Source organism: Rhipicephalus microplus, chromosome 2, assembly GCF_043290135.1.
Source record: "Rhipicephalus microplus isolate Deutch F79 chromosome 2, USDA_Rmic, whole genome shotgun sequence".
Taxonomy (NCBI): Eukaryota; Metazoa; Arthropoda; class Arachnida; order Ixodida; family Ixodidae; genus Rhipicephalus; species Rhipicephalus microplus.
Window position 1 is genome coordinate 236,763,187 of NC_134701.1, and position 8,114 is coordinate 236,771,300.

The following is an 8,114-nucleotide window of genomic DNA, read 5'->3' on the forward strand; positions in this document are numbered from 1 at the left end:
CTTCTTGTACAAGCTTTTGGGAATCACGCTTACTGGTGATCCAGTATCGACAATCATTCGCAGCCTACGGCCTTCCCACGTTAAGGTGCGCTCGATTGGCTGCACCAAGTGCTTATTGGCGGAACTGTGTGCAACGAGAGCATACAACCTCTCTTCTTTGCTTTCACATTCGGTTCCGTCGACAGCGAACGTTCCTGACCTGGGGGTGTGGGGTCTTTTGCAAGCCCTAGCAAGATGCCCTCTTTTACCACATTGATGGCATATGGATCTGCGATGTCGACAGGACGCCGTTGCATGCGCCCCTTTGCATCTGTCGCATGAAAGGCTGCAATTCTTCTTCCACTGTCTGCCTTGTTGCTGTATCACGTTGACGCCGCCACCTTCGGTCCGGGCGTATGAAGTACGCATGCCCCGAGCGTCTTCGTTCGCTTTCTCAGAAGCTAAGGCGAATTCTTCGGCTTCTTCACGAGTCAAGTTCTTGCGGCCCAGCAGGCACCGGCGCGTTTCCTCATCCCGAATCCCACAAACGATTCGGTCCCGCAACATACGGTCCAGTGTCGCCCCGAAATTACAATTTACGGCCAGTCTTCTCAGTTCAGCAATGTAGTCCCGGACGCTTTCTTGCTCATCTTGTTTTCGCATAAAGAAAGAATAGCTTGCTGCTATTTCGTTTGCCTGAGGGTTGAAATGTTCTTCCAAGCATTTCACAACGTCATCGTACGTCAAGGAGTTGATGGCGACCCCCGGCTGGTGCCCTTGCAATATCCGGACGACACTGTCGCTCAACGATGAAACCAGTAGGGCCCGGCGTTTCGCTACGTCGGTAATATCGTTGCCCTCAAAGTAGGCTTCCAACCGGACACGATACGTGTTCCAGCTACTCACGGCGTCGTCGAAGGCAGGGGGTCGGGATCCCATTCTTCTGGTCTCAGCGTCGGAGTGCAATTAACCGGATCCCATCCTCGTCGCCACTGTAGTATCGTAAGGGCGAAGAATAAGACGATGCATGGCCAGAACAAGAAGGAACAATGTTTATTCACGAGGCTGCTGTCTTGGTTTTAATACCCTGGCCCGAGGCCGGAGCATGCGCCGTGGCGAGGGGTGGAGGCACGTGTTATCGGTATGTTCTTCGGCGCGTGCACCTGATAATCTACGATATATCAGTTATAATATCTTGCTCATATCGTATCTTGTGCATGAATGTCCGAAATTGAGTTGGAGCTGCTCAGCTGTAGTTATTTCAACAATTTTTGCCGTCGCGACAGAGGTGGCAAGCTGGCACTGCGCACCGCTGACACCCTTCCGTTCATTTTTGCACCGAATTTCAGTCTCATCGCCCCTGTAGTAGCAGTTTCAGTATAGTGGTCGTGGTAGCAGGGTTAGTAGTGATAGTGCATGAGCTTGGGGAGGAAGGGTCTGATGAGAAGACAGAAAGGTAGTCTTGTGATGAAGTTTACGTTAGGCGGACGATTCGATGAGTGGACTGAAAGCGGGTCACGGGGGTAAGTTTAAGTGAAGAGGACCATTCCAAAAGCGGACTCAGAAAGACTCTGCTTGCCCCGAAAGAGTACAATGTAGGCTTGGTTTGGCATAAAAAGACTTGAACGAGAATGAGAAAGAGAGAGGGAGATAAGAGAAATATATCTAGGGTAACCCACGCGGACTATAGAGCCGCAGATCGAGAGAGAAAACCGGATCTAGCACATATAAAGAAACAACAAACAAATAACTTTGCAGTGACTCGACAAAAAGAAAGAAGATACGTGAAAGAATCGAGTGATAGGGACCACGTCTTAGCTGTGCAACGGCTTTCAACGCGTGGAAATGGCTAGGATTTTTTATAGGTTTCACGGTCAACGGTCAAGAATGTTTTTTTTTCCTTCCTTTTCAGAGCAGCTTTTTAATTCAAACGAAACATTCGTGAGTGCTAATGGCCGATTCGCGCAGCAGCCGAATAAAGGCAGGGGACGCGGGATGCTGGGCATAAATTCACAGGGTGGGTCTTCCGATAGTTCCATGTGTGTGTGTGTGTGTGTGTGTGAGCGGGCGTGCGTGCGCGCATACGCGCACATGATGATTCTTACCCAAGAGATAAATTCGCTAAAGCTCGCCTATTATGCTCGTGCTTATTGCACCCAGGGAAACGGCGGCCAGACGTACGGGAGAACGGAACTCGAACAAAAGGGTGCCGCTGCTTAAACGTTCCGCTGTCTTCAATGTTCGCCCACTGCAGTTTTCGTTTCCGCATAGTTTTCTCGCTTTTATGGGTGCTTGGTCATTGGGATTCCATCGCCCTAAAATTTCGAGTACCCATGAACGTTCTTTGCATTTGGCGGGTATTGTCTTGCTAATGGCATGTTATCGTTGTTTTGCGATGAATCGTTGAAAGAATGAAAAAAGAAGTGGCGTTACAGGAAGTAGACGAAAGAACTTTAAGGAAAGGAAAGAAAGCACTTTGCGAGATCATTTTCTTTCCTATACACATTCTATTTATTCAAACAAAAATGCTCCGATGTCTTTCTTAACACTGTTAGGGTTATTTTGGCATTCTTATGGGGATTTTGATGGGGACGAGTCCCAGAAAAATATCTACTATCTGGTATTCTTTAATGTGCACCGAAATTTAACTACATTGTATACTCAAGCATTTCGCCTCCATTGAAATGTGGCCGCCATGGCCGGGGTTCTGCACCTTCGGCTCAGTAACAAGTATAGACCACTGTGGCAACTAATATATAGGCGCGAACTTTTCTTTCAACGGGGTGCTAACAACCTGCACTAATCATTAGGGAGGTGGACGAAAATGGCTGACGTAGTGATTCCAGCGCAACAGAGCCGAGCCGAAGTGATGGTCCAGGAGAAATCGTGGCAGCGACTCGGTAAACAGACTCGGCGGGGCGTCAAGCACATTTCACGAGAGTGGTGTGAGAAGTTTTCTCGCCGCCAGTTGCACGATGCTGATGACGGTGTAGGGTGCGCGACGTGGCGCTGTCATTGCACTGTCTAGCTGTGGTCTCGTATAAGAATCCGGTGGGGGTCTGAGTGCAGAAGCTCATTACGAGCGCCCGAGTGACGGGGCGCTGCCCCTTCGGTTTGGCGAACACTTCAGCCGCCGATGCCAGTCGTCGCGTCGTCGACCCACCAGGCTACCACTTCCTTTTACGTACACACCACGACGGCAGAACCCCCGAGCAATGACAGATGCTCCGAATCCGGGCCTGACTTACGCTGGAGGGCGTGCGCTGCCCTAATGGCGACATTGGACCAAGCCGATATGTATGAGGGCGATGGAATTTCCTCAGCTGTTCCTTCGGTCTGCTGCTTCGTGAGAATAGCTGTGAGTGCGCGGCACTCGTTCGTACGTGCCTTCTTGATGTGTTGAGGGCCGAATACTCGGGGGGGGGGGGGGTGACGCTGCCGTATGTTCTGGTAGTCGCTAGACGTAACACAGGCAGAACTAGAGCGAACGAATGCAGTACAATATTCAGAGTGCATTCGCGGCAAAGAGCAGTATTCCTCTGGTTCTTCGAGCGTCTTTACGATGATATTAACGTAGGCAAAACTACTACACATTGCATAGCCAACTGTAGCATACCGAACGCTTGCTTGAGCCTAAGAAAAGCCCCTGTTCTTTGATCACCTTTATGATGATGGAAAGTGTGGAAATTATTTAATGGCCAGGGAAATACGACAGCATAAACTACGTATAAAAATTGGAGGACGAAGCCCCGCCGCGGTGGTCTAGTGGCTAAGGTACTCGGCTGCTGACCCGCAGGTCGCGGGTTCGAATCCCGCCTGCGGCGGCTGCATTTCCGATGGAGGCGGAAATGTTGTAGGCCCATGTGCTCAGATTTGGGTGCACGTTAAAGAACCCCAGGTGGTCGAAATTTCCGGAGCCCTCCACTACGGCGTCTCTCATAATCATAAGGTGGTTTTGGGACGTTAAACCCCACATATCAATCAATCAATCAAATTGGAGGACGAAGCAAGTGATGTATACACCAATGTGTCGCGAGCAATAAATCCGTTGGTATAGTCAGCGCTCATGTGTGTCTGTCTATGCCTACCGTTCTTCCCTGCATCGCCTTTTATTCACCACTTGCGGCCTTCCACTGAAAGCTCTCTTAAAGGGCCACTCACCACTCCGCGTTAAAAGACGAGGGGGTGATTTTCTCCTCTCCTTCACACATACGATGCATCCTCCTCGCCCCTTAGTTCTTGTATGCACGTGAACAATATCGGCAATAAGCGCTAGAGGCTATCTGGATTCCCCGCCTCTCGACTGCACTCTGTTAGCGCCGCTTGCACAGTTGTAGACACAGAAAATAAAGTTTGATCGGTTGATTGTGCACGATGCTCATGCGAGACAAAGAAGAACGGATGGGCAGCTGCATGCGAAAGCAGTGCAGGAGACAAATAACGTGTGATATTTCGCGTATACCAACAAATCGAGAGCATGTACGCTGTAGACGTCAGGGGAACTACTGTTACGTCCCAGTAGTGCGCCAAGATGGACGAATAATATCGGGAAAGAATATTGCGCTCTTTTTTTTTTTGTATTTCGGGAGCCTGGTGAGTGGCCCTTTAAGAATTCCCCATCATGTTTTATTTCGGTATTTGAAAAACCCAGTATGCATTCTTCCCAGCCTGGTCGGTAGCCATTTCACTGTGCTTATTATCGTTTATCTGGGCATCTGCTATTGTAAGACTAATCTTACAAGAGTGTAGTGATAGAAACTTTAGCACCCCTTCGTGAAGCATTATTGACCGGTTGTACAAATAAGGATAAAAGAATAGACTTTAACGTATTGCGAAGAGTAAAATAAACAGCGCAGATCAAGACCTCCAAACTAAAGAATTAAAGGAAATGGCTCGAGTGTGATGAGTGATTTTAATGCGCCATTAGCCGTCACGGCGGCAAGCTTGCGTTCCGCTTCGTTAAACCACGATAAGAAAGAAGGGGCAGTAAGTGGTTTAGGAAATTCGGTGACGTGGACAATTGACCAAAAGAGTGGAGAAAGCGGCGCGAGCGCATGCCTGGAGCACTTTGCTTCAATTACGAAGAATGAAGTTAAATCAAATAAAATAAATGCGAGTAACTGATAGACTCGCCCTAATGGAGAAATGTGTAATAGTACTTGGTATTCATTGCAATGCGTGGTGAAAATTTATTGTTAATCTTTTTTTCTTGAAAAATAAAGACCGTCATCTTGGAGGATAAGGTACTCAAAAGAGTATCACACACACTATGCCAGCCTTTACAGGGAATTATTCGTAAAAAACGTATCGAGATGTTTGTTTTGCTGTTTTTTTTTCGCCGTAAATTACAGACGCTACTTGTGGCATATGTATACACAATATATTTTCTTGAGAAAAGTCGGAAGAATGTTCAGCGTCATCTTCGATTTCCCGCAGGAAGTTCCTGAATTATATCACGAGAGTGATTGCTTTTCTACATTACAACTATTTGCTCTTCTCTTTCTGTTGATCTTTTTAATCACTTCTTCGTTATATCGTTCTCGGCCAACTTTGTTGCTCGAACGGTACTCTGCTTCCTTCTGCTGCTTCATCACGGGCAGGTGGTTTTAGGCCGCATCGTAGTCACACGTCGTATTTGTTGCCGTTATATCTCTGTTTCACTTACGCCTCACTTACGAACTAAAACAATTTGCCTTCCCTCAACTACCACTGGTATTTTCGTTACGGTGTCTGACATTTTCGTAATGTAAATGTAGACGTCCGATGGTCCCATATAGCGAAAACCGAGGAAACAATTTCAACATGGGCTTGTCGAGTATATAACGTGCTAAAAATTTTCGCTGGTGACACTTTGAAAATATTAGGGCGTCGTCAAAGAATGCTACCCATTAAAACAACCTCCCTCTTATCGACGGGTTTCGTTATGAGTCTTCAATGTCCCTGTTACGGTAGGCCTTGGCATGGTCTAGTCTATAACGACGAAATTTCGATAGTTCATAATTTTCGCATACATCGAAATTATTTCAGCTCTCAACTAGCGTGTTGGGCACTCCTTTATTCACCTCAAATAGAGCTACAAAAGGATGTTCAAAATAACGGACACATAAAGACTGAACAGCGAAGTGCCTGGATTCCAGAGTAAGAACCTGTATTTAGGAGTTCGGGGGAGTCGAACAAAATGAGCTCGCCAGACGCTGGCGGCATGCCGAGTTTCTGGATCGTTGCTTCTACGCTCGGCCACGTTGCTACGGCGGCTATCTTCCTTGCCAGCGAGGAACCATGGTACGCTTCTGAGTCACTCGCGGATAGAGCCACCCCAGCGGTGTAGGAATATATAGAGTCAGGCGCCACAGTTTGTGCGTGTTCTTTTTTGCGGCACGCAAGCATCTCTGCACATGCAAGGGCAGGCAAATGGAATGCGCGTGGGAGAGGTGATGCTCCCTTTTTTCTGTAGATTATCCGGCGGCTTAGGTCTAGCCGGCAAGGTTTCAAGCGAGCACGTACAGTTGCAAGTACGCTTGTGCTCTTTTAGGGACACAATATAGGAGCCTTCACATAGAAAAGAACTCGGTTTGGATCATTCCGGCTGCACTCCCAGGCTCTGTGTTGCCATAAATATATGTATGTATACATATATGCTTGAAACATATATGATGTGAGAGAAAATGTGATTGGATAGGGGAAGTAGTTGTTGGTAGTTCCTGGTGGAGAATTTATACAAATAGGGCGTAATAGATTAGCGGCGACGTGAGATGAAATACTCTTAGCCTATTCAGAGAAGTTACAATTAAACCAGCTATGGTGAGCTGCCGGAATAAAGACAAACGTTTTGCTTAACTCGAATTGTTCCTCTCGATGACCTTGAAGCCGCAGATCACAGCACGGCGGGTGTAATTTAAGCGTGGCTTGGAAAGCCAATGCAGCTGCCTATGTATGTGAAACCTCCACAAAGCAGGCTTCACTAAGCTTCTTCATACTTCTTTCACTGCTACAGACTGCGATTGGGTGTTGCCGAGGTGAAGGCTCGCCCATTTATTCTAGAGGTGAATCTCACAAGTTGCTGATGCCTGGATCACCCATGGACGCTGTTATAACAAAAGAGGTATTATGTATGACCAAGTCTTACGTACTTGCACCATCTTTTTTTATTGAGTGGCCGTGGTAGTTGTCATCAAGACTGTGCCATCGATAGCTTACGTTTTTGCCGACCACTATTTGCAACGCTCACCTGCTTGCTGCTAGATCCCACAAGTTCAACTTCATCATGAAGTTTTTTATTGCGGCGTCCCTTGCAACAATATACATCAATCAATCAATCAATCAATCAATCAATCAATCAATCAATCAATCAATCAATCAATCAATGAAAGCCAACAAGATGATTCTGTGAGTTAAGCAACAAGAACAAAAAAACAAATGTCATTACGGTTTTCGGTGACTTCATTTTAAATTTCGTATATGTATAACAACACTTGTTCATCGTTATATACCTTAAACGAAAATCTTTCGCGACTACAATTCCTGCTGGCGTTAGCTTGTTGACGTTAAGCTAATCACCTTAACTTGAACTATTTCTGTTGACATGTAATGCAACTGCGCCTGTTTTTCCGCATCCTTAGCTGTCAACCTAACGCTGGCGTGCAACTATCCCCTTGCGAGTTCATTTTGACCCTGGGACAGAAACGCGATGCACATTCTGCGTTTCCACCTTGTTCGCATGCCTCAGAAGAATAACTGAGGTGGGGCGTAATGACCATCAGCGGCACCAGGCGCCATGGAAGATGGGGGGGAAGCTACGCGACGCGTGGCTTGTTGGCGGGAAAATCTCAATTCCCCCTTTTCATCCACAAACTTGTATGGCTCTCGGGAGACACTGAGTGGAAGGGATGTGCTCTAGGACGGCTTTCCAAGCGTGCAGCTTCGTAGTGATAGGGAAGCGCCATCTCGTGCCAGGGATTCTCGAATGGCTGGGAGCAGTCGGGCGGAGCACCTCGTTAGGAGTTGGCGCTCCTCTCTGCTCGTGTGTCTGTAGTACACTTTTGTGGACTCATGATATGTGTGATGCCTCTCCCGCCAACCGGTGTTCGTTGGACAGTCGGATTTTGTTGGTAGTGCCTCTCTAGCTAGTTCCTCTG

At 47.4% G+C, this 8,114-nt stretch overlaps 1 non-coding gene across 1 annotated transcript; it reads left to right on the forward strand.

Annotated features, from left to right (window-relative positions):
- The first annotated feature begins 3,730 nt into the window (after window positions 1–3,730).
- Window positions 3,731–3,803, forward strand: TRNAS-GCU (transfer RNA serine (anticodon GCU)). Its single transcript has one exon. It is a non-coding gene; the product is annotated as a tRNA-Ser (tRNA).
- The last annotated feature ends 4,311 nt before the right edge of the window (window positions 3,804–8,114 follow it).